General features: G+C 35.3%; 1 protein-coding gene across 43 annotated transcripts in view; it reads right to left on the reverse strand.

Moving 5' to 3' along the window:
* The window catches only part of ZBTB20 (zinc finger and BTB domain containing 20), an 838196-nt gene that overhangs the window by 430019 nt on the left and 380290 nt on the right, over window positions 1-27887 (reverse strand). For 4 of the 43 annotated variants that reach the window (XM_055381716.2, XM_063704066.1, XM_063704071.1 and 1 more), the window contains exon 1: window positions 572-6394. The exons of the other annotated variants lie outside the window; for them this stretch is intronic. The gene's annotated coding sequence lies outside the window, so the exon portion shown is untranslated. Of the gene's footprint in view, window positions 1-571; window positions 6395-27887 lie in introns of those variants that run through there. 43 annotated transcript variants of the gene reach the window in all.

Consider the following 27887-nt stretch of genomic DNA (forward strand, 5'->3'; position numbering starts at 1 on the left):
ATTTTCTTGTTGTTATTTTCCCTTAATACTTATTGATAACCCAATGCCCATTCATTAGATATGCTAAATCCTCATCCATGGTTACTCTCCTTTGGAAGAGACTGAGAAGATGCTAAGAGGGAGTTTCTCTTACACATAAGGGAAGAGTCTGTTTAGGAATCTGAGAAAGCAGAGGCCAGGATAAAGAGACCACTAGTCAATCAATACTAAGCACCGAAGACTGAATCACCCAAAGATACAATTATCTCCCTTTCTTTGTTCTGTCTCTTAGTCAAATAAAGGATTGTTAGTAGAACCTTTTCTGTTCCTGATCTCTAAAAAGCAGGACTGGACTTGCACATCCAACTATAATTCAAAATATCTCACATTTCCAACTTGAAAGAAGACACAAACTGTTTCAAACAAACTCAGAGAGAGCAAATGCATATTCACAAAACTTTCACTTATTCCTAGAATAGGAAAATGGAGAGAGAACTAACCACATAAGAAAGGGCTAATAATAATAATAGTAATAATGATGATATTAATCAATACTTTGGATTCTACAGAATGATTTATCACAAAAATTCACCTGTATTAAGGGAGACTCCAGGACAAGGAGGTCATTAAGCTACATTTCCATCTTCAGGATTCAGCCAAACTCAGACTCTCCGGAAAGCTGTAAATGCTCTCAGAACAGACTTTAGTAATGAGATTGGAATGAACACTGGGCCTATGGCGTAAAAGCATCTCCCTGCCCCTTGTTCTAAAAGTTAACTATTAAACCATGTGCGGTTCATCCTGATTTGGTTTACTCAATTCTGGAAACAAGGACATGCTGATCAGATTGCCCTGGGCAATTGAATACCTACTGAAGCCTTTGGGAAGACAGTGTTCTTCCCACCACACCTACTTAAAAGGCTTCTATTATCAGACTATCAATTCTGTGTTACTGGTGAAGGACAGAAAGTATCTTCTTTTGAAGGACAAGTTTTTCACTCACTGAGTTTTCTGCTTTGGGTATATACTCAACATGTTAAGTGCTTAATCTTTTTTCCCCCATTCCCCTTTTTCTACTGTAGTGTGTTTTTTTTGTTTGTTTTTTGTTTGTTTGTTTGTTTGTTTTTTAATTATTTGAAGAGTCACTTGTCTGGATGCTTCGTTCTAGTAGAATTTGGCTGATTTTTTTCCCAACACCTTTTAGTGGAATGCAGTAACAGATGCATGGAGGGAGAATTGGTCTTAACAGTATTTTCAGGTTTCATCTGTGTCAGAGAGAGATCTCTTCCCTTTATTGATTTCTTGCATACACTATCCACACTACAGCTTGAAACGGCTACAACAGTGTTTGAAAAATTGGTTGTTCCTCACTGTTCAAACCATTTTTCGAAACAGTCGTTACAAGCTTCATTTTACTTTCTGTTATAAGGAGGGTTTTGTTTGGGTTGGTTTCATTTTCTTTGTGGCGTCATGCTAGCAGAGAAACACAGTCAGGAATATAGCTTTTAAATGTGGTATGATTGGGATTATAACCATATCAGAATCTATACTGAAAATTTATTAGATTGAGCCATGTGCAGTTAAAAAGAAAGAGGTCAGAAGTCTTCGATATTTTTCACAAACATGAACACCATCTCATGCAAACGTTAAAATTCACCAAGCAGATGATACCCCACTGTTGGAAAGATATTTTCTCATGTCAACAACTCAGGAAGGAGTGGGGAGGGAATGGGACATATACATGTGAAATTTTTCTCTATATTTTTGAAAATAACTCTCTGTGAATATGTTTCACTACCTAGGTAATGCTTATATTTGTAAAAACATATAGTTATATCAGAAAGTCAATTTTGAATAAACCTGAGAATGGCAAACTATAATTTTTAAAATACTAACCTTTTAGAACTGTTCATTTTCACTTTTATTTCCAGGACTCACTATCTTAAAGAGAAGAATAAAAGTTGAAGATCCTTGGGATTAACAGAAAGGGTGGAAATAGCCAAATGTATTCATATTTTTGGCCAGGCACAGTGGCTTATGCCTGTAGTCCCAGCACTTTGAGAGGCTGAGGCAGGCAGATCACCTAAGGTCAGGAGCTCGAGACCAGCCTGGCCAACATGGTGAAACCCTGTCTCTACTAAAAATATAAAAAATTAGCCAGGCATGGTGGTACACACCTGTAATCCCAGTTCGGGAGGCTGAGGCAGGAGAATTGCTTGAACCCAGGAGATGGAGGTTGCAGTGAGCAAAGACTGAGCCACTGCACTCCAGCCTGGGTGACAGAGCAAGATTCTGTCTTAATAAAATAAAATAAAATGACATTCATATTTTTAAAATACAGCAATATTCATTTGTTTAAAAAACAAGATTGGGAGCACAGTTATATAGTGACTTTTGATACATACACAATAAAACTTATTGAATTTTCAAAAAGTGAGAAAAAAACTACTCTGCTTTAAATTTAAAGTAATAAATAATAATGAAGACATATCAACATTGGTAACTGTCAGAGTGAGAAAAGGAAATTGAACATTCAATGTGACCAGAGGAAGGGTGAACATGGGAGATATTGCCCAGGAAAAGCGCTCATGACGAGTAATTCAAAGACCCAGAATCTTAACATAAATTTTTTATAGTTTTCTTTTCAAGGGACTATTTGAAAAAAGATGGTTCTGGGGTTTTGTTGTAGCTTCTTTCTTTCTCTTTCTTTCTTTCTTTCTTTCTTTCTTTCTTTCTTTCTTTCTTTCTTTCTTTCTTTCTTTTCTTTCTTTCTTTCTTTTCTTTCTCTCTCTCTCTCTCTCTCTCTCTTTCTTTCTTTTGGTTTTGTTGTAGCTTCCTCTTTCTCTCTCTCTCTTTCTCTTTCTCTTTCTTTCTAGCTAAAATTTCACTCTAAATTCCAGGAAATTTTCACGAGATCCTTTTAGAGGTTCTGACACAAATAAAGTAAAAGTAAACCTGTTGTGGCAAAGTTACTAACTAGTCTACACTAACTGTCAGTTCTTGCTCAAAGCAAAATAATGGAGTTTGGGGTGCAATCTGGTGAACTCAATGGTCCAACTGCATAAAGGCAAAGAGGAAAGCCAGGCTTGGGCACTTCCGTAGAAAATGAAGAGTACTGGTTTGAAGGCCAGTCTTCTCACTGCTTCACTGTATGTGGCGACTATTGTTAAATTAGATATCCCTATTCTGATGAAAAGGCAATGTGCTATTTTTGGGGTATACATGTTTCAAGCTGTAAACTGCAAAGTGCTGTATAAAAGTAAAGTGGTGTTAATGCCTCATAAGAGAAACATATGGATTGATGATGGAGGCATTTAAAATGCTTTAATTGCCCACTTTAATAAAGCACTAAATAATTATAATAAAAACAATTCTTCAGAAAACTTGGTGGGAAAAAGGCCTACAGGATACGTTTGTTAAGAATAATTAGATTTTAGTTTTGGAGGAAAAGGTAGGACAAGTCACAGGAGGCACTCGATGAGAAGTCAGGAATGCCTAGCACATAAGCCACACATATTAAGTTGTAGTTTCTTCAAAACTGACAATAACATGTCCTCCAAAACCAAAGGGAAAATCAAAGGATGTTGCCTATACTTATGTACCTTTTGCTACTGGAGATCTAGTGAATCTATAGCCTTGGATTCATAGTTCTATAACATGACAACATGGCAAAATCTCACCATCGCTTTGTTTTAAAGAAATTGGCAGCCGGGTGCGGTGGCTCAAGCCTGTAATCCATGAACTTTGGGAGGCCAAGGTGGGCGGATCACGAGGTCAGGAATTTGAGAACAGCCTGGACAACATAGTGAAACCCCGTCGCTACTAAAAATACAAAAAATTAGCTGGGTGTGGCGGTGGATACCTGTAATCCCGGCTACTTGGGAGGCAGAGGCAAGAGAATCACTTGAACCCAGGAGGCGGAGCTTGCAGTGAGCTGAGATCGCACCACTCCACTCCAACCCAGGCGACAGTCCGGGACTCGGTCAAAGAAAGAAAGAAAGAAAAGGAAGGAAGGAAGGAAGGAAGGAAGGAAGGAAGGAAGGAAGGAAGGAAGGAAGGAAGGAAGGAATAAATTGGCTATGCCTCCAAGTGAATTATACTATAAACTTCTTTCCCATTACCAATAATGTAAATATATAACCAGGCACAAGCATGTGGAAATGGAGAAAGGATGAACGTTAGTCTTAGAAACTTTGGTTTGTATCCCATTTCCACCTTTTAACAAGTCATTTAGCCTCTCTAGGTCAAGATTTTCTTACGTATTAAATGAAGATAATGGTACCCATCTCACAAAATTGTTTTAAGAATTAAATGTAAAATGCTTGAAACAGAGAGGTCACTCAATAAATGGCAGCCAAATCACCACATGCAGTAAAACCCAGATAAAATATATTCAGCCAGGACTGTTGCTCTGTGAGTAGGTCTGGTATCCATGCTACAAAATCTATTAAGCCTAAATAATTTGGTCATTTTAGCAATACTCTTTAGAGATTTTTTAATGACATTTCCCAAAGGTCAAGCTAGCTTATGGTTATGTGGAACTGCTGCATTTATAAGAGAGCTTTAGTGGGTTCATAAAATAAGTCTTGCTCCCCAAATCCAGGATCATAAAGACCTTCTATCATAAAGGATAAGAGTGACATTTAAAAAACCAGTTTTTAAAAAATGATGGTAGCAAATAAATGCAGATGATCAGGATGACAGCAAGTACCAAGTCAAAGCAACACGGAGAAGAAATAGGCCCTAGCCTGCAGGTTACACTTTAAACACTGAGGAGAAATGGGAGGGTAAAGAGCAACATTGAGCCTCATCGGACTGTAGGTGAAAAAAGATTCAAAATCTGACTCTAAAGCAATAGGTAAAGAAATATTTAAAAATGCTTATCTGTAGGAAGAAAAGCAGTAAAGCAGAATTCCTAGGAATTGAGAAACACTTAGGAAGAAAATGCTTAAGTAGTACGATCCAAGGTGAGGCTAGCTGCAGAAAATACAAATATTTATGGGTTAAATCAGGACTGAGGAAAATATAAAGCCAAATATGGGCAGCTCTGAGGGGGAAAAAATAGGCAGCTTGGTACTCAACTGTCATCACAATTCATTTGTGTTTCACGTCCCACTGTTTGTGACATTAACAGAATTTTGCATTTAGCAATGGACTATTTTTGTATTGTGAATTTCTGCAGCCATTTTCCATATGTAGCTACCACTGTAACTAGCAATAACAGCCTTTTGAGCTTTAAAATGCTTCCAATTAATAAGATTCAAAATAGGGGTCACCTAAGAGTTTTCCAAGTTAATTCCCTTTGTCTACTCTTTGAAGTAGAGTGGTATTCCTGCTATTCATTTGCATGAAGCCCAAATTATTTGACCATTTCAGTAAGAAATCCTTAGGTAGCTTTTGCTTTTATTGTCATTTTCCAAAGGATTAAGTTAGTTTTAGATTTTTGAACTGCATTTTCATTTAACTAAATTAACTAAAGCAATCTTTTTATGAGGGTATTTAAATAGATCAAATTTACACCAAGTTCCTACTGTGTGTCAAACATTAGCAAAGCAATTTAAAATGTTATTATTTATATATCAATACGTACAAATCACATGTGTTATATATTAATGAGCTTATAGCCATTATACACAGGACTTTTATGTGTTATTATTGTTGTGGTTATTTCTGTTGTTAGCAGGTATCAGTTATCAAATACCTATTATGTTCCAAGAACTCTACCAAGGACTATACACACTCACCATGTAATGAAGATATTATTGGTTTATTTTCCATTTGAAGATTTAGTCACAAAAAGTAACTTGTCCATGAGCATATAATTTGTGCATTCTCTTAAAATCACTTAAACTTCCACATAACACCCGGATTGACGTATGCTTTTCCTTACAAAATATACTTCAATTCAATAAAGATTCTTTAGTCACCTACTATGTGGCACCTGCTAGGATAGTTATCTTTGTTTGCTATTATGCTAAATCACAGATCTGACCATTAGAATCTCTTCCTTCCTGAAAATACCCTCTTTAGGTAAAACTGTATTTCTTATCATTTTCCATCACTGATTGAATAAAGAAAGGTGGCACTATCTGGAAAACATTAGAGGGTTGGATTTACAAGTCTCTTTTAATAAAACAAACCAAGTTAATCACAAATTGTTGCAACAAAATATGTGACATGAAGGGCATTTAAGGCACATTTAGACATTATTTCTATCTAGAAACAGAAATTTAGTCCACATAATGTCATTTATCTACTGAGCTAAATCGTATTATAATTTTCATCTATAAAATCCAGATTCTTAATGTGTGTTGGAAAGATAATATCTCTGACCCACTCTCAGTAAGAAATGTGTTTTGAATTGTTTTGTTAGTAATAATAATGGAGTTGTACTGGACAAAATATATTTTCAGCAAGTTTCTCTGGTAATAAAAATAACTGTAATAGTAGTAATAATACTAGTAATCACCAATAAATAATAGCATTTATTGAACTCTACTATGTGCCAAATACTGTGATTAGCACTTTACATGTATTATCTTATTAATTTCTAAAAATATTACATGAGGTAAGTACCATAAATCCAATTTAACAGAAAAGCACATTGAGATATAGAAATCCAATAATTTGGTAAAGATCACACAGATAGAAAAGAGGTACAAGTCAGGATTGGAACCCAAGGAATCTGACTTTCGTATCTACTCTAGGTGGGGGATAGAGCAGGTGCTATGGTGTTTGTTCAAGAGAATACTCCATTTGTGTTGTTTTATCTACCTTATTAGGGTTGGGGCCCATTTGGTCTGTAAGCCAAATCTGAAGACAGCTGAAATGAGTTAAGGTTTGAGTTAGTGCTATTCACACTATCTGCCAATTAAAATGCTCCCTTCTGAGAAGCTGTAGCCGGTTGGCATAACCTTAGGACATAATACATGCTCAAAAAAGTATCTGATGAATGTTAACAATAGTTTCTCTAAGTGGTGATTTTACTTTCTTTAAAAAATACCTTTTCCTATTGTCAGAAATATTTTCAACATGGGCACATTACTTAGGTGATCAAGGGGAAATTCAGGACTTTACTTAAAAAATGTTTTTGTTTTGTTTTACAATTAGGTTGTTAGTCTCAGTTAAAACATAACTCCTGCTGGGAAGCCTTTCCTGTTGCTCTGCTCTCTGACCTTTTGAAGGACAGTACTCCTTACTCTGTCTGCCTCAGAACCTTATGAAGGCCACATACTATTGTTAATTATCAGTCTTCTCCGCTTTATGTGAAGTCCCTTGAAGATTGACCCCATTACTTATCTACCTCTTAGAGCTCTAAGCATCTTGAGTGCCTACCACTCAGTTCAATGAAAAAACCCAGAACACACATACACCAGAACAAGCACAAAAGATGAAAAAGAATTATTTTAGGGTTGACAATGCACACTCTTGGTATTTGCAGATGACTTGTTTCTCCCCTTACATTATGTGCAGGTCCCCATGGAAAGAAGTTTCCCACAAGAAGTGTCTTGAATTTACTGGTCTATTCTCTGGAGGATTTTACAAATGCATCAAGGAATACACGCACACGCACACATACACATTATGAAATAATATGAGGATAATTAGAAGTAATGGGGAACACAGGAGGCAATTTCTAAAAAATGAAGCATATTTTATATATATATAATGTATATATGTATACCTGTATATAATGTATATATGTATACCTGTATATAATGTATATATGTATACCTGTATATATAATGTATATATGTATATCTATATATAATGTATATATGTATACCTGTATATATAATGTATATATGTATACCTGTATATATAATGTATATATGTATACATGTATGTATATATATACACACATGTATATATATACACACACATGTATATATATATATACACACACACATATATATATATACACACACATGTGTATATATATATATACATACACACACACATGTATATATATATATACACACACACACATTTTTTTTTTTTTTGAGACGGAGTTTCGCTTTGTTCCCCAGGCTGGAGTGCAATGGCGCAATCTCAGCTCACTGCAACCTCCGCCTCCTGAGTTCAAGCGATTTTCCTGCTTCAGCCACCCAAGTAGCTTTGATTACAGGCATGTGCTACCACGCCCAGCTAATTTTGCATTTTTAATAGAGACGGGGTTTTGCCATGATGGCCAGGCTGGTCTCAAACTCCTGACCTCAGGTGATCTGCCCGCCTTGGCCTTCCAAAGTGCTGAGATTACAGGCGTGAACTACCACACCCAGCCACATTTATATTTTATATTTAGTAATTTTATTCCTTTCCTACCCCATTATAATATAAACTTCATGAAAGTAGAAACTTTATTTTATTCACTACAGTACCCCTAGTCCCTAAAAGAAGGCATGGCATTACATCCTCAATAAATATATGTCAAAAAGAAGGAAAAAGGTATAGATGTTTCCACTGTATTTCTTATATTTTTCTGGACACAAAGGGGAAAGGTGTTCCCAAAAGGTTTCTAGGAAAACTTCAATCACCAATGAAACTGCAAGCTCTTATCATGTTCCTCCGACCACTACCTAATTAATTCCTTTATGTGCAATACATCCTTTCTAGCCTGTCGATACTCAATTTCTGGCACTACTGTAACTTGTGGAGCAAAGAGTGCCACGTGAGAGGTGCTTGGGCCCCTTCATACTGTGCCTCACCTGCGAACTGGGGAGGCCGCTGCCATTTAGGCTCCAGCATCTCTTACAGGCCAGCTGAGCCACCAGAAGGGAAGGGGAGAAAGAGACATGCAAGTTCTCAGAATGTCTGGTATATTCACTCACACACATTTCTCTTCTCTTCCCAAAAAGGATCCTGGTAACAAATCACTGATTAATGATGAGAGAAATGGAATCAGGAGGACCCCATGATACCCTCTCATCCTAGTTTTGGGAGATAAAATCTCCCACTGTGGGAAGGAGGAAGACCCTACAGGGTTTTCTTATGTTTTGCAGCTTCCAAATTGTAGTAGGGTCCTATTCTATAAAATTGCTACCAACAACGGTATACTTAGTGATATAATACCATATGGAACCTTGAGTTTTACTTAAAGAGTAGATTATGTGGCAATTCATAGTTACCCTAGTATGGATAAGAAAATATCCTAGTAATAACATAATTATTCTAGTTATGAGTTTTTTCAGACAAGAAACTCTTTTATTCATCTTTTTATCTCTAGTGCCCAGACTCAACATATGACTTTGTATATAGTAGTTCTTAATAAATGATAGCTTAAAAATTAAATAATATTTTTTAAATGGTGAGATATGGCTTAAAGGGGTTCAAACAAATTCAGAGTTTTGTCTAATCTAGGTGTTTCTAGATTTATAAGCAGGCAATCACATATTATTGAGTATGTATTAGTGTTTTAGTTAGTGTTAATACAGTATAATAAACCCTCATTGATTGTTGTAGAGAAATCCTACTATTTTATGCTCATATACTAGAAATGTTTAAAGTCACAATTTTAAAATAGTGGACTTTAAACTTTATTATGCACAACTAACCTGGGCAGTTTCCTAAACTGCAGATCCAGGCTACATTCTCAGAGCTTCTGATTTAGAAATTCTGGAATGGGGTTCAGGAATCTCCATTTTAACAGGTGCTCTAGATAATCCTGATATAGGTAATCCCTAGGTAATCCTGATACAGTTGGTCCTTGGACTACTTACCATGGACTAGGCTACAAGGTAATATAATAATAAATCTATACAGTTCACCTTTTCAATACGAAGAGAAGAGACTAGCCTATTAAATGTGACTTAACTATCAAAATTACCTGTGAAAAGAATAGGCAATTTGCTAGGACTTCTCAAAATGAACCAAGGGAGGACATAAGGGCAAGAAATATTAAATTTCAAGCCAGAAATGACTCTTTTTAAAACTTCAAAGAGACTGACAATCTGCTTAAAGTAAAAGTGGAAGAAGAATGGCAGCAGTACAGAAGTGTTTTATGGACAATTTAGGAAAGCAACATTGATTCAAGAGGTTTATTTGATAACACGTTTTAATGGTTATTATAAAAGTGAATGCCTTCTAAATCTTTGATTTGCTGCTAAAATATATATGTATTTATTTACATGAAATAATTTTTTTAAATTCCCCCTTTAACTCCCTACTTTCTACACATTTTTAGCTTGCTAACATTACTGCGTTAATGGTGTCCTTTTTTTCTCTCTCTCTAGAAACACATGCCCTGGGATTAAAAGGGGATTACTTTGGTCTACTTCCACATCCATGTCCCAGGGAAGGTACTGCTTCTGCTTCTGACCTGACCTTTAGGTATCTGCAGCCTTCAATTCTTTACAGTGGGAGTTGTTTAGCATTGTTCTTGGAAAACTAAGAGCTGTTTTCAAGAGCCATTTTCAAGACAAATAATGAAAATTATTTTCTTATGCTTATGGATGTTACAAACTGTGTAACAAGCTTTTCTCTTTAACTTTGCTGCAAGAAAGTTTAAAGGCAACTGTATAGCACTTCACTGAATATAGTTTTATGCTGACCTCACTTCTAACTCCATTTTTATATCCTTTCCTTTATTGTTTTATTTCTCTTACCTATTTCTAATTCATGTATTTTGCTGCAATCATGTATTTATGTTTATTTTTTCATTGTCAGCCATTTTAATTCCCTTATTGGTGCAATAAATAGTAAATAAGACAAATAAACAAAACAAAAACATATGTATGTATGTGTATTTGGTATTTACATCGCATGTACTCAAAATAAAAAATAAAAACTAACCACCTAAAATAATGGACATATTTCATTATTCTTTGGGCTATAGATTCACTTGACTGCAGCACTTCCATTTAGGGAGATATAAAATTAAAATACCACCATGAAAAAATCCATATGAAATTTGACATAGGTATTTTCAGCCCCAGGTCATTAATTCAGTTCTGACTGACATCTTTCAGTTCTGTCTTAAAATTTTTGTGTTCAGTCTTTCGATTACACACACAACAAAGTTTTGGCTTAATCAGCCTAATAAAGTGTATATTTCTGAAAACATTTTTATGTAAACAAATATAGAAGTATACATGATACATACACATACATTTTTTACTTAGAGTCTTCAAACCAAATATTTCAGTCCTTTGCTTCCAGTATTATTTTCTCTTAAGTAAATACTTTTCATTAAGCAACAAAGAGTGATAGTCATCTCAACACCAAAAACTTGTATTCAGGCTAAGTTTAGTCTACTTTGCATATTTTCCTCTGAGAATGATCCAGCCAGTCTCAGTCTGATTCCAGTAAAACTCAGGTAATGTGGAAGAACTCTAATCGAGTATTAGACATTTTAACAATTATATTCATATTGATATGTCCTTATATGACCACTCTAGGTGAAATATTACTATGCTTGGGACTTAAATATGATTTTTGTTCTTTTATTAATTTCTGAATCTCATATCCTTCCAGATACCAAAGGAATACAGTACCACCTGGGAATAATGTCAATTTGCACTTTAAAAAAATATTTTGTTGCTTTTCCCCCTCAGCATGGGCAACCAATAGCTGATTCATACTTTCATTACATCACAGTTGGATTACAGAAGGGCTCTTTAGTCTGGCCTCCGCATGTCTCTTGCAACTCATTTGTAGACAGTCCAGAAACCAGCAGCTGGACTTCATTTTTGTTCCAGCAGTCACCATTTTATAATGTTTCTCTAAGTCACCGTGAGTTTCACTGATGACAAGTCTAAAACTCCACAGGTATTCATATTTAGTGGGTTAAATCAGAGAGAAAGGATTATGCTTAACTTTCTATAGGTTCATGTCACTCAACTATACTTTGCCATTCACTTATCATACGTCAAAAAGGTGGAATAATACTATTCTTACATAGAGGACTAATAAGATATACTTAGCAAAAGTAGGTGGTTGCAAAACCTTTTTTTAAAAATCAGAGTGCTGTATTTTTAAAATCTTGCATAGAACTCTGGTTCAATTTTTGAGTCTTTCCAATTTCTCATAACTCTGTGGTATTCATAATAAAGCAGGCAGATGGTTAAGTCTCTGAACATATGCTTTAAATGCCCCCTTTGCTATTTCTAAATAATGGACCAAATTTTGCCCTCAAATAGTCACAAGAAACTTTAAGGAGGCTGCCTCTTGAAATCTGAGGACAGAATGTGATCCAGTGGGAATTAAACCTTTAAAAAATATATTTTCTAAACTTTCTTATGAGCTTTATTCCCTATACCAAGACAAATTACATTTTTTAATAAAATAGGATATAGTAAGAGAAAAATCCTAACCAATACAATATTACTTGGTTCAAGGAATAGATTAGAAGGCAACATATGTTTTATTTATTTATATTTTAAAATTCTGATTTTCTAAAACATGAGAGTCATCTGATTAATTTCTGTGTGATTACCAGATTTTCCATTTTTATTATTATTCCTATTACTAGTATCATGTAGATGTTATATTGTTAAAACATCTTGCAATTATTAATTAGTTAATTTAGTTTAAATTATGATTATGCCTTTGTTTTAAATCAATGTTTTTCATAGTTATTAAAAGCCAAAAGCACTATTTTTCCAGTCACTTACTTTCATTTCAAAAACAGTTTGTTGCCGATGAAAGCGCATTTTCCAGGTTATCACAGAATATGCAATTCATCTGCAATGGATATATATATTCTGGTAATGTTGCTCACATAACCTAGCTGTACTTGTAAGAGTATCTCTGTTTATTAATGTCTATATTTTATACATGGAATTAACTTCATTTGCACACTTATATTTCTATGTATTTAAATTTATTCCTGAAAGACCTCTAAACTAGTCTCTCCTGTCTTACGATGTCCACAAAACTTAGCAGTCTGATTAACATTACAGATAAAAAGACCACACAATTGACAATAAAGACACCTTAGTTATTATAGAAGTCTGAAGTTTAAGTATTCCAAAACTATAATGTCCCTTTAGAAATTCTCAATAAGGATTAGCTTGGTCCTAATGAAAACAGTGTTTACTTTTAAAAATAAATGCAATAGTTGTACCCAAATATGTTCGAAACACTGTATGACGTGTCATAATCAACAATGTTGAAAATAACTAAAGATCTTTAAATCAAGTGATAATTTTACACATATATCCACAAATATCTGAACAAAATTTATAATTACTATTGGGACAAAACATTAACATATTCTTCTGCTAATAAAGACAAACAACTTTTAAGAAAATCCTCTCTCATTCTCACGTCTCTAACTTTCACAATAAATGCAGCACTGAAACTAAATTTCCAACTTAGAAATACGCTGAGCTCCAATAAACAAGTTGATTTTAAAAACTCACCAGACTAACAGTTATGCTTTTTCCCTTATCTTTCCTTTGCTTTCCCTTGTTCTTTCACTTTCCATGCACACACAATCACACTTACCTGCACAAGTCTGAAACATCAGTCTATGTGTTTTTTTTGAAATGTACTCTGTACCGATGCATTTTTCTGTGTTTCTTTCTAACCCTCGAGAATGTTAAGAATTTAGGAAGAGAGCCACAGCTTAAGAGAGCAATTATTTGCCAGTAAATACTCAATTTGCTTGTCCTGTGATTTTTCTTCTAACTTGCATATTCAATAATCCGTCCCTGACTGCGTCACGAGCACAAAAAGTCTTTTCTCCAAAGAAGAACACTTTCGCCAATCAACCTTCAGCCATGCCAGGGCACAGCTCGTCAGGGTGATTTGTTAGCTTTAATTAATAATTCCTCACACTGGCCATTTTCACAAATAATGCAGTGAGGCTGGGAGGCTAGATTGCTATGATTCAGACAGATAAAACTACAGTGGAAAGGGGATGGGGAGGGGTGTGGGGGAATTCAGATGCCGTTTATAAACACCTCTAATCATGCTCTTTCAGTTTACAATATAGAGGACATCTCAGTTGAATTACCACGTTATGTCCACCAATTTGTATTCAGATGGAAACCATATGTTCCTCCACTTTATCTGCTAGGGACTCCCTGGTGCCAACACAGTCACTGGGCAGACAACATTCACAAAAGAGGTCTCTAGCCTCTGGATTGCAAAAGTTTACTTCAGGGTGAAGTTGAGAAATCAGACATATACTGCACTTCTCAGTGAGCTTGGGTAACAGTCTGGAAACACAGAAGTATGAGTTATGAGTGTCAGATTTTCTCTTATCCTGCTATGTGATACTGGGCATTTCATTTAGCCTTAAAAAAAATCTCATACCTCATCCTCAAATCAGTTTGCAACAATGACTGATTTGTTCATGCATTCTATGAACATTTATTGACTCCCAAATATATGCTACACACTGTATTAAATGCTGAGAATTTTGCTTGAAAGTAAGACTTTTCCATTTAATTGACAATCCATGGGCTTGAACAAAGCCACCAAACAGATAGTGTGCTAATAAAAATAAGGATTTCTAACAGTTTCTGTGTGGCTCAACCAAATAATCAGTAATTGACAACACACTTGAGTCCATTATGCAAAAGTAATGCTTGGGGTAAAAAAGAATATACAGAGATTAAAAAATATTTTTTTCAAAGATTAAAAAATTTCCCTCAAAGTGACTAGAGCACTAAGAAACATATTAATATGTTCATAAACAATTTCCAAAGATTCACAATCACTTTAGGAACATGCAAATAAAAAAATTTTATTAATGTCCTTAATCTTATATAAGAATATACACCTGTGTTTGAGACTGCAAATTTATTAATTTATTGGATACATATTTATTGAGCATCTACTCTATTTCAGGAACTGAATAATATTGGAGATAAGTAAAGCACAGCCTTGTTATTCAAGAAGCTCACAATTTAGTCACCAGACTCTAAAAGAGAAAACACACATCTCAACTGAAAACTGTAATACAATATAGCCAGAGCAATGACACAAATATACATAAACATATAGGATGGGCCTCCTAGAAGTGATGCATCAACTATTTGTAAAGGTTGAGTAGAAGTACCAGTGGTGAGAAGAACATTCTAGGGAGAGGCAAACCTTTGAACCCTTTCTCAAACTGTTACTAGAAGCAGAGCACCAGTTCTAGAAAAGATGGGATTTAATACATGACAATTTCAGATAAATGTTTCAGATAGTAAATATTGCAGGATTTAAAAATAAATTTATTAAGAAACAAATGTTCCCCAAAACTATAATGTCTTGATATCACCAAAAAAGCATGCAGCATCTCTAGCACTGGCACATAGTAACATACATGTCTTTCTCACTTTGTGTGTTTCAGTTCTCTGAGGCAAACATGAAACATGCTTGACACAGACTGCCTTTCTGTGTTTTCTTGCCTATTTATCTTCTTTTACTATGGGCAGGCTTGTACTGCTTCTGTTTTCACTGTACCATAAGATAAATCATATCTGCATGACTGTTAAAGGAAGGGGAAAAATCTATGTCCATTTTGTGGTCACACATCTACCTCTAGTCAGGTAGCACATGCTATATGGGACTAAGAGTGCAAATGTTAAATGAGAAAGGAAATAATACTCCTAAAACCCCCAAAAAGCTCTTTCATAGCTAGTAAATACTCCTAAAAACTATATAGAATTCTTGGTGTTATTTAACATTTTGCTTTATATTATATTTAACAGTGTAAGGCAACAGCCAGAATACTATTTACCATAGATCAGTAATATCTAGCCATTTAAAGAATTTACATAGTTTATTAATTCATTAAATATGTATGTATTGAGCTCCTACTAAATACTGAGCACTTATCAGTAAATGTTTGATTTTTATTCCCACAATGCTTACACATAATAATAGTTAACATTCATTGAGTGCTGACTATATGCTAGGGACTAATCTAAGGACTTTACATATAGTATCTCATTTAATTCCCACAGTAACATTATATGTTAGGTACTATTACCACCTCCATTTAGTATATTATGAAACTCACAAGTAGAGAAGCTAGATATACACTATGTGAATTCATTCTACACAATGAGACCAGGGCAACTAATGTTCACCAAAAATCAGATTTATTACTTCATAGTTACATAGTCACAAGTAATGTTTATGTTGTGAAAATTAAAGAAAATAAGTCCAGTCACGGTGGCTCAAGACTGTATTCCCAGCACTTTGGGAGGCTGAGCTGGGTGGATCACCTGAAGTCAGGAGTTCGAGACCAGCCTGGCCAACATGGTGAAATCCTGTCTCTAATAAAAATACAAAAACTAGCTGGGGTGGTGGCAGAAAGCTGCAATCCCATCTACTTGGGGGGCTGAGGTAGGAGAATCGCCTGAACCTGGGAGATGGAGGTTCCAGTGAGCCGAGATCATGCCACTGCACTCTGGCCTGGGTGACAGAGCTAGACTCCATCTCAAAAAAAAAAAAAAAAAAGAAAATGATATGCTTAATGTGCATAGCACAAAATCTAGCCCAGAATAGGTGTAAAATATATGGCATTTGAAGTATTCAGAGTTAAAGATTACCACATACAACTAAGAGTTACTGTTTCTGGACCAAATGACCATATATTATTGAAGCCTATCTTAGACAATAAATGTAAATAAATCTTAGCTAAAGCAAATTAGCCTTGGTAGTCTGGGAGGGTTTTCCTTTGAAGATGTTAATAATATAGTTGAACTGGTTGTGTTTAAGAAAGCAGAGCTGACAGACAAAATAGAGATAGATGACACAGGAACTCACCAGTTAACAATAGAAAAAATTCTTGTTTTTCCAAGTGATTAATACAATATTACATTGTATTTAATGTAGATGAAAAAGCTTATTTGGTACTCACTGGGGAAGCCACCACTCAGTATAATCATATGCTCTTTTCAAATAATCCCATGCTGCTAACTTTACAGCTAACTGCCAGCATTTGCCAACTCCGGGCACTCTGATGCCCTCTCCACATTCTTTCTTCTCTCTTGACATTGACTAAGTCCAGCCACCCATAATTCTTGACCTAAACTATGGCACAAATATCCATGAAACAGAACATTTATTTTTGGTGATAAAGCTGGTTCTAGATGAAATGGTGGTATTTCTTTATGGAGGAGCTGCAAGGAGGCTCTCTTCATTTGCTTGTGTGTGTAAGTAAAGTTTCTGATTTGGGATAAAGGACTGCCTGGACCCTCAATTATTGGTGTTTATTCTATGGATATTGGCTGAGATGTTTTGTATGGGAAAACCAGCAGATGAGTTAATGAGCATCTGTCTGAGCCACACTAACCTAGTGGCACCTCCTGGGAAGCCAGGGCGTTCTAGAATCTGTTTATTTCTCATTTGAAAATCCTAATTCATAGAAGTTAAAAGTATAGAAGACAACTTCACGTACTCTTTCTTCATGATACCTGGATTGGTTACAACTTAGTAAAATTTTAGCCTGTTTGGTCCCTCCTTCCTTACTGGCTGTCTGAGTCTCTGGCCTTATATAGGAAAACCTTGTCTTCTAATTGAAAATGATGACAAACAGAAGTTATGACAGGCACATTTCAAAGTAGATGCTGTTTTTCCCAAATAAATTCCACATACATTCCAATTCCTAAACTTATATATTTTCACATACATTATATAAATACCTGACACCTTAAAATGTTTTACTTAGTGAGACCTAGATAATGAAGGAATGAAAAGGTGACTTAATCCCAGTTTTTCTAAACAAGAAATTTAGAACTCACGTATTTTAAACTTGTTAAGTGATGATCAATATAATGGGCTGTATATTTGGTTGAGAGTTAAAAATCTAAAGTTTTCTCAGAGTACTTTAAGGCATTGCTTTCTCAGTGGAAATCTTCGACCTTCACATTCTCAAAAGGAGAAAAATGTTTCTTGTCAGAAAACTAGTCATGGCTAGTCCATAAGAAGAAGTCCAAGATTGTATCAGCTTCCCTGTGACCTTGCTATGAGATTTGCTACAAGTAATTTAATGCCTTTCTATGTCTCAGTTTACTTTTTATCTATGATACCTCAATGATATTATTAAGATAATGTGGATCAAGTGTTTTGATCATTGCATAGAACATATGCATAGAACACAGAACATAGAAATCCCCAAATATAAGAATGAAAACTTAAATTGTTAGAATGACACTAACTCTTCTACAACCTTAAATAGCATATATAGTACCTCAGTGTCTCCATTTTTTTCAGCTATAAAATGAGAATAGTCATCTTTACGTTTTTCATTAAACAGTATATTGGAATAAATAGAGATTATTACAAAATCTGTTGAAAGATTTCAACAAAATATCATACATGCAAGTGAGGTGATGAATATATTAATTGGCTTGATTAAATATTTCTAAAATGCATACACAGATCAAAATATCACATTGTACCCCATAAAAATACATAATTATTTTTCAATTAAAAATAAATAAAATTAAAATGTAATCAAACCTCTGAAGCTGATTTTCAAATATATTAGAGGAATTGATTTTAAAATATCAAAGCGTAAGAAGTAAATGTTTTCAAGCATATTCAGACACTTATGAAGGAAGACTATTAAAAGACAGGGAGCAGGACTGCCTTTTCTTTGTGTGGCTGGCTGCATTTTATGATGGATTCAAAACCCCAGTAATGAGAAAATATAATCAGAAAAAGTGATTTTTAGCAGGCTGTTGAATGACACATAAAATAAAATGTATTCATTAATGAGTCAGCAAAAATGTTATGCATGAGCTTTCAGAGCCAGAATTTTTAAGCAGCTTTTTCATACTTGGTACAGCCGTGTTCCTGAAGTATCCTCTCACAACCCCCTTCTACCTCTCTCTCTCTCTCTCTCTCTCTTTTTTTTTTTTTTTTTGTCCTATACTGCCAGGTTGGAATAATGACCAAAGGGAGGAGCAAAACAAACAGATATGCTCACTGTGGCAGAAGTCACTCCAAAGATCAAAGACCCGATTCAGCCGTGGCTGCCAAAATCAGAACCACAGTGGGTGCTCATCAGCACGGTGCCCTCAGAACCACATGGGCTACCCTTGATAGGTTAGCAGCTTGGGGTGCAGGCCCCGCATCCTGCTTAGAACCACCTGCTGAGAAATGGATGTGCACATTACCTTACCCACTCACAACATTTGATTTCAACTCAATTCTGCTCTAGTATTATGTTTATTGAATGATGGAAGTCTAACAGACACTGTAAAAATCCAATTTCACATCTTATAGTACCCAAAAGGGAACTGTGATTTTCCTATATCAGTGAGCAAAATCTTGAGCAATTAGTAAACAAGATCACCAATTTCTAGTATTTCTATGAGATATATTTCTTTAGTTTTCTGTAAGGAGAAAATAATAAATTGGTACCTTAGTATCCAGCAATCTTATATTCATTTATAGGGTTATCTCAAGTTAACATGGTCAAAAACCCAGAAGAGGGAAAATAGAGCCCTTGGGAAATGAAAAGAAATGCCATAAGGTACACGCTGTTGCCCAAATACATCATTACTTACCAAGGAGACTTTAACTTGGAACCAATTTATTCTTCTTTAATACACAGTAACACCAGTAATCTGGACCCTCCATTCATATTACATGGGAAGAGAACACTTTCAGAAGAAAGTACAATGATATCTGTAAGAAATGATGGCTTTATCTCAGAACGAAGAGGAGACAGAGGAGGTGAGGGAGAAATAAAAGTATGCAAAGCTAAGAACTATGTACAGCTTGCAAACATCTCTATTACTGAGTCCTGCAGAAATCATTGTGGTAAAGCTCTGCACAAAAAATAGTGTTCATAATTATTATGGGTTTAACTGTGTCCTCCCAAAATTCATATGTTAAAGTTCTAACCCCAAGTATCTCAGAAAATGACCTTATTTGGAAATAGGGTCCCTAATTAAGATGCAGTAATGGAGTAAGGTGGGTCCCTACTCAAGTATGACTTATGCCTGTAGAGAAAGGGGAAATTTGGACATGGGCACACATACACTGGGAGAATGCTATATTAAAGATGAAGGCAGAAATCAGGGAGATGCCTTACAGGTCAAGGAATTCCAACGATTGCCACAAACTCCAGAAACTAAGCAAGAGGCATGAAACAGATTCCCTCCCACAACCCTCATAAGGAACCATCCCTTCTAATAGCTTGATCTCAGACTTCTTGCCTCCAGAACTGTGATCCAATAAATCTCTGTTGTTTAAACAACCCAATTTATGATATTCTATTATGGCAGCCCTAGGAAACTAATACAATAATGATTATCAGGAAATCATCATGTAAAGACTAAATCAAGTTCAGAATATATTGTTTAAGAAGGTTGAAAAATATAAGATTCACTGCAGAAAATGAATCAATATGCTTTTGCAGAAATAAAGCATTCAGTGTTTGAGTGGCACAAACATCGAAACAATAAATGATTTCTTTACATGGAACATATGGTTTTCAGTTTTTCCTAATCCAATGAGATGTTGTCATCTTTACTAAAAAGACAAACTGAAATATACTCTACAGAACACGTCAAAGAAAGAGTCCCCAACCTCCAAGAAGCATTTTGACTAAGAAGGAAGATAAATATCAACTTATTTTTATTTGTTTGTTTAAAATACACAGCCTAATATGGATGAAACGGTTACAAAGAGAAGTTCTGGGTAAAGAAGATGTTGTCTACTTAGAAGAAAACTACTAATACATGGGGTTTGAATCTACATAAAAATTAAAAGGCATTCGTCCAGATGAGAAGTTAAAGAGAATTCTAAGTATGAAGAGTGGAGAAACATAAGAGGACTGAACAAAGCAAGAGTAAGAGAAGGTAGGGGCAGAAACAACAGCAGAGGGAATATGAGAAGGCTAGCTGGTATTGAGAGTGTTATCAATCTGAAATGGGCACAGAAACGGATAAAAAAGCCTGTAGACAGGTAAGAAAGACAAGAAACAGTAACATTCCCATATTTAAACAAGAAGTTGAAAACATCTAGTGCAAGAATTAAGCTCTAATCTTTAAAACAGGTGCTCTTAAATGCTTTTGCATGAATAAGAGACTGTACCTTGATTTTTCTTCAAAAGGATTCAATAGTGGGATGGAAATGTGTGTGTGTGTGTGTGTGTGTGTGTGTGTGTGTGTATAAGCTAAGCTGTTACTGCAGGTAGGTCAACGAAGAAATACTTCATGGAACAGGAAGTTATAGCGTTATACAATGTGTTCCCTGGAGAAGTTTAAAAAAAACACACACACAAAATAGCCCTATGAGGTTTGTTTGCTGTGTTAAATAGCTTTAAAATTCTACCCCTACTAATTGTTCTTAACATTTTATTTCAGCCAATTATCAATTTAATCTGGGAGAAGAAAGATCTACTTGACTTTTTGACAGCCAAGTCAATCCAACCAGAAAATTCAAACCCTACAAGAAAACTGCTTTGCAACATTTTTAACTGACAACAGAAATCCATGATAACATAATCACCTTTTTCTTTCTTTCCCAAACTCATTCTCTCTAAAGAAAATAAACAATGGTACAAAGATACTTGGATGAAATGAAAAAGTGAAGAGAGCTATTCCCTCTTTATGGTAATAGGATGTTCTTGTTCAAGATGGTTAAAAATGTAACCTGAGTTCTTTTTCAATTCTCTATAGAAGTTGGAGATGGTCTTGTCCACATATATAAAGTAACTGAATTATATCAGTAAATATAAGAATTACAGCTTAATTTCACCCATTTTCTACCTTAAATAATTCATAAATTAATTAGTCTCTTTATTTTATTCATTGGAAAAATGTTGGCTTAGATGATGATATTCAAGTAGGGACCCAAAATGTTAAAAACGAAGATAAGGAATAGGTTTTGCATAGATACTACCTTTTTTCCCACTGATTTCTATGGATTTTCTGTTACAGAAATAACTTCTGCAGAGCACTAGTACTTCTGCAGAACAGAGTAGGATATTCTCAAAACTGGGATGGTGATAAAATGAATAAAATCAGCATCAAGTGATGAGAAGCAGATGAGTAAAGGAATATGCCACAGCACTAAAATAAAATGGGCCCTTAATTAAAAGTCCTTGCTTAAATTTTACCTTATGAAGAGAAATATTGAAAAGAAAAAGGAAGAAGGAGAGATGAAGGGAGGAAAGATGGAAGGACAGAAGAAAGGAAGTGAGGGAGAAAGGAAGGAAGGGAGGAAGGAAACAGAAAGGGAGGAGGGAGGGAGAAACGAGAAAAAAGTGAGTTAAAAAGCAAGAAAGAAGGAAAGAAAAAAAAAGGTAAAGCCATTATAGAGGTATTTTCTCATGCTTTCCCCACTGGCTGGCCGTCTAATCTTCCTTCTCTGCTTCCCACCCCAATCCAAATGTCTGGGACACAAGTAGGATGGTTGGGAAAAAGGGGAAAAAAGGAAAATTTCTTTCTCCAGCTGATGCTCACTTTCGTACCAATAGCTCTAACTCAACAGTTCCAAGTGTTTTTAATCTCATGTGGTCCTTTGAGAATAAATGAAACTTATCAACCTTCTCTCCAAGGAAGGGGTGGGGAGAAAGAAAAAGCATATTTACAAATACACATAAAGTATACATTTAGATAAAATATAAAGTATATTTGCATACATTTTCAAAGGGCTTATATAAACTCTGAAATTCATCCCTGCACCATCTAATTATCCATTAGCTTAATACGAAAAACCATTGGCTCTAGAATCTAGACCAAGCCATAATAAATGGTTGGGGATAGGGGTTTGGAGAAATGGAAATGAGATACAAAACAAACCAAGCAAAAACACACACACATTAAAAATAAAAAGGTGTTTCTTCTCTCCAAGTCAACCCTTAAGGATCTGGCTCTTCATTGCTCCTGGAATTTAGATCAATAAAAAATATGACTTGACCAATAACTATTTAATTAATAAAAATAGATAAGGTTATATAGCAATATATATAATATTGTAGCAATTCTTCATGTTTTAATCATTAATTCTATATTACTCCCTTTTAACTGTCTTTGATAGTGCACTAATATATAATACTGCCCTGATTTTAAAAATTAGCTCTAATACTTACAATAACATTGAAAACCAACACCATTTAATATTGTGATTAGCAACTCATCAGACATATAGGAAATTACAAAGAGACTCTGCAACAGATACAACAAAGCAAATAAACAATAATAAACTAATTTCAATGTTTTAATGACTATATGTAAGAGGAAACAGACCTTGCCTTAACTGTACTAATGGGAATTGTTTATATTTGTTTAAAACATATCATCTCACACCAGTTAGAATGGCAATCATTAAAAAGTCAGGAAACAACAGGTGCTGGAGAGGATGTGGAGAAATAGGAACACTTTTACACTGTTGGTGGGACTGTAAACTAGTTCAACCATTGTGGAAGTCAGTGTGGCGATTCCTCAGGGATCTAGAACTAGAAATACCATTTGACCCAGCCATCCCATTACTGGGTATATACCCAAAGGACTATAAATCATGCTGCTATAAAGACACATGCACATGTATGTTTATTGCGGCATTATTCACAATAGCAAAGACTTGGAACCAACCCAGATGTCCAACGATGATAGACTGGATTAAGAAAATGTGGCATATATACACCATGGAATACTATGCAGCCATAAAAAATGATGAGTTCATGTCCTTTGTAGGGACATGGATGAAATTGGAAACCATCATTCTCAGTAAACTATCGCAAGAACAAAAAACCAAACACCGCATATTCTCACTCATAGGTGGGAATTGAGCAATGAGATCACATGGACACAGGAAGGGGAACATCACACTCTGGGGACTGTTGTGGGGTGGGGGGAGGGGGAAGGGATAGCATTGGGAGATATACCTAATGCTAGATGACGAGTTAGTGGGTGCAGCACACCAGCATGGCACATGTATAGGTATGTAACTAACCTGCACAATGTGCACATGTACCCTAACACTTAAAGTATAATAATTAAAAAATAAATAAATAAATAAATAAAAACATAATAATGTTTCGCATAGTAATTCATAATCTTCAAATGCCTTAAAGTATATTTAGCTCATCTGATGTGACTATCAACTCTGGAAAGTAAATAGGAGATATATCATTATCCTTTTTTCATAAGCGAGGGAAGAGAGGCTACAAATGATTAAATGACTTCATTAATATCACAAATCTAACATGTGGTAGAGCAAAGGCTAGAACTCACAGGTTCTGATACCCAGTAATTTTGCTACCATGCTACACAGTACTCAAAAAGTATTCATTACACATAGCTTGCTTAGGCACATGTGTTGTCTTACTTTGGAAATGAGGACAATAGAATACACCCTCAAATGAGTTGATACCCATAGCACTTATTCTTTCACGATAAAATTTTATTTTGGCACACAGTAAAACAGAAAGTATATTAGCTATTTAACAGGTGCAAATAGATATTTTTGAACATGCACTGCATATGTTATGGATGATGTTTGCATGTAGTACGTGTCCATGTGTGGGGACTAGTGTACGTTTAATCATTTTGTTAGAAAAATAATACCGTTGAGTTAAGCCTGTGTTTTATTGTTAATCACGCATTTAGTAACAGCACAAGTTGACAAATCACTTATAATTGCTACATATTATAGCAGCACAATTCACAAATGCAAAATCATGGAGCCAACCCAAATGCCCATCAATCAATGAGTGGATAAAGAAACTGTGGTGTGCATATATATATTATATACACACACTATCATAAATATATACTATATACATACTATTCCATCATATATATATGCATATATCTGATGCATATGTATCTATTTGCACCTGGTAAATAGATAATATACTTTCAAATATATCTATTTGCACCTGTTAAATAGCTAATATACTTTGTTTTACTGTGTGCCAAAATGCATATATATATATATATATATATATATATACACACACACACACATAATGGAATACTATGCAGCCATAAAAAGGAATGAATTAACAGCATTTGCAGTGACCTGGATGAGATTGGAGACTATTATTCTAAGTGAAGTAACTCCAGAATGGAAAATCAAACATTGTTATGTTCTCCTGATATGTGGGAGCTAAGCTATGAGGGTGCAAAGGCATAGGAATGATGCAATGGGCTAGGCACGGTGGCTCAGACCTGTAATCCCAGAACTTTGGGAGGACGAGGTGGGTGGATCACTTGAGGTCAGGAGTTTGAGACCAGCCTGGCCAACATGGTGAAACCCTGTCTCTAATAAAAATACAAAAATTAGCTGGGCATGGTGGTGTGCACCTGTAATCCTAGGTGCTCCAGAGGCTGAGGCAGGAGAATCACTTTAACCTGGAAGGCAGAGGCTGCAGTGAGCTGAGACCATGACACTGCACTCCAGCCTGGGCAACAGAGCAAGACTCCATCTCAAAAAAACAAGAATGATGCAATGGACTTCGGGGTCTTGGAGGAAAAAGTGGGAAGGGGGCGAGGGATAGAAGACTGCAAATATGGTGCAGTGTATGCTGCTTGGGTGATGGGTACACCAAAACTCACAAATCGCCACTAAAGAACTTAAAGAACTTACTCATATAGATCACCTGAGGTCAGGAGTTCAAGACCAGCCTGGCCAACATGGTGAAACCCTGTCTGTAGTAAAAATACAAAAAATTAGCTGGGTTTGGTGGTGGGCGCCTGTAATCCCACCTACTCAGGAGGCTGAGGCAGGAGAATCTCTTGAACCCAGGAGGCGGTGGTTGCAGTGAGCTCAGCGAGCTGAGATTATGCCATTGCACTCCAGCCTGGGCAACAAGAGCAAAACTCCATCTTAAAAAAAAAAAAAAAGGAACTTATTCATGTAACCAAATGCCACCTGTACCCCAATAACTTATGGAAAAAAAAAAGAATCCACTTCATGTAGTAATATATGATAAGCACTTAGTAAATGCCAATTGTTATGTTCTTGCCTGGGCAAATTTTGGTTGTCAACTGAGTAGAAAAAAGCGTCATCTTTCAGAAATCTGTAATTCCTTCTTATCTGTATGTTACCTTCATTTTCATAAAAGGTAAGCAGTAAAGTGTATTGTATCATACAGTGATGAATTTTGGAAATTATGCATAACATTTTAATTATAGCTTGAATATCCTTTATCTACAATATCTGGGAGCAGAAGTATTTAGGAGTTTAGGCTTTTTTCAGATTTTGGAATATTTGCATTATATCCTTACCAGTTGAGTACCCCTAATCCAAGAGTCTGAAATCTGAAATACTACAATGAGCATTTCCTTTGCTCATCATGTCCATGTTCAAAACATTTCAGATTTTGGAGCATTTCAGATTTCAGATTTTCGGATTAGGGATGCTCAGCCTGTATTTTAAATATGAAAGACATGCACTTGTTAAGGACTTTTGCAGAGATTTTACTTTGCAATTATGAGTCAGCCCACATATGACTTCTGTTACGCAATTGCATATTTCTCAGAACTCTATTTTTTTTCATTTGTATTACTTAAATGTTTACTTAACTGGGAAATAGAAGATTTGTTTTTTGTTAAAGTGCAAATAAATGAGAAAACAAACCTAAATAAAAAATTAGTTGATTTAAATACTCAAAAAACCCAAAATGCTTCATGAATAACATAGTAGAACATACTTTGAGAAAAAAATATAAACATACATATATCTGACTTCAACTATCTTGTTAGTTGATTTGTGATTACTTAATTCGATTTATTAAATAACTAAAAACTGACTTACAAATTTATAAGCATATATTCAGGTTTCTGTTGTAATTAGAGTAAAAAAAATACTTAAAGATTTACAATCTTATTGTCCTTATCTTTCCTGTTTTTACTTGGGAAATTATCCTTCTTACTTAAAAATTTTACTTCCTGTTTTTATCTCTGAAATATATAGTCTAATATGAAAATACACAAGATGGCAGATTGCAGGGTTGAGCTCATTTCTTCCTTAAGGAAATGATATAATAGAAATTATAATCTAGTGGATTTACCTGTACTATATTTCTCTCTTAATATTCAAAGCAACCCTTCCATCCCAAATACCAGAACCAACCTTGAACAGAATTCCAAAGTGTGGATGAAATTTACCTCCAGTTCCTCTTCCTTATCCCCTCTTTGTTCACGTTTCCTTTTGACCTTTTGGCCCTTCCTTTGACCTTATCTAAAGATGTATTTCTGGTGTTAGACAGTGTTAGAACTTTCCTCTTCATTTTCAGCTTAAACTGAAGTCTTTATTTAACTTGGATTCCTAACTATTGCATCCTTAGCCCATATTACCAACCTATGAATTGAAATGTTGCCATCTATCTGACCAACCTAATAATGTCTTGAATCCTGCTCTCAATAGGTCACACTCTCTTAGATGCCAGTGAAAGACTTGAGATTTTTCTGTTTCCTGCATTTATCTCAGCCTTCCATGTGAATCACCTGTATCAAAATTTTAGTAATCCCCACTTTCGGAGGCTGAGGCAGGCAGATTGCCTGATGTCAGGAGTTCGTGACCAGCCTGGCCAACATGGTGAAACCCCGTCTCTACTAAAAATACAAAAAAGTAACCGGGCATGGTGGCACACACCTGTAGTCCCAGCTACCTGGGGGGCTGAGGCAGGAGAATCGCTTGAACCTGGGAGATGGAGGTGCAGTGAGCCGAGATTAGGACACTGCACCCCAGCCTGGGTGACAGAGTGCGACTCCGTCTCAAAAAAATAAAATAAAATAAAAAATAAAAAATAAATTAGTAATCTCATTTCTGATTCACTTGATCTGGGCTTACTTCCTTTTCCCAGCTGGGCTCTCTCTATGGCTCTAGTATGCTTTGTAGTGATTAAAAGGATTAGGATAAATAAAACCACTGCCATAAACCAAAAAATTTCTGGTCTACCTCAGGCCCTAATGGTCAACTTGGTTTTCCCTCGCCCCTAGTTATTCTGTTTATCAAACAGAAAATAAATACTCTTTACCAAGTTTCATAACATA

This window comes from Gorilla gorilla, chromosome 2, assembly GCF_029281585.2.
Source record: "Gorilla gorilla gorilla isolate KB3781 chromosome 2, NHGRI_mGorGor1-v2.1_pri, whole genome shotgun sequence".
In the NCBI taxonomy this organism is placed as follows: domain Eukaryota; kingdom Metazoa; phylum Chordata; class Mammalia; order Primates; family Hominidae; genus Gorilla; species Gorilla gorilla.